Source organism: Macrobrachium nipponense, chromosome 41 (assembly GCF_015104395.2).
Source record: "Macrobrachium nipponense isolate FS-2020 chromosome 41, ASM1510439v2, whole genome shotgun sequence".
NCBI lineage: Eukaryota > Metazoa > Arthropoda > Malacostraca > Decapoda > Palaemonidae > Macrobrachium > Macrobrachium nipponense.
In genome coordinates, this window is record NC_061102.1 from 22,901,316 (window position 1) to 22,901,739 (window position 424).

The 424-nt window shown below is 26.2% G+C and overlaps 1 protein-coding gene across 1 annotated transcript in view; it reads left to right on the top strand.

The window, feature by feature from the left end:
• LOC135212595 (protein phosphatase 1B-like) overlaps window positions 1-424 on the top strand; it is a gene marked incomplete in the record, with an annotated part of 159,091 nt that overhangs the window by 9,605 nt on the left and 149,062 nt on the right.

Consider the following 424-nt stretch of genomic DNA (forward strand, 5'->3'; position numbering starts at 1 on the left):
TTGCATTTGTGTGTGTAGCAGAAACATATATAAACTGTTCATTAAATTAATTTTTGAAGTGACTGCATTATAATTCGTTAACCTTATAAACATGTGCTCTGAATCTCAATCCAACATGTTACTGCATTCATGTGTGAACTGCTAAATGTTGTAATTCTTAATCAGTCGCAAAAAATAAATTGTAAAATAGTTTAAGGTATGTATCAAAGACTTTTTTTCCATAAATGAATTTCACAAACCAAAGCATAAAAGGTCAAAACATGTTTTAAACTTATAGCCAAATTATTTTTTAAATGCCCTTATGATAATATCATGAAGAGTAAAAATGAAGCCCATTATCATAGGAAAAAAAACTAATTTTGATACTGAACATGTTTAATCACTATTACCCATTCTTATAAAAACTTTAAAAAATGTTTCTTAA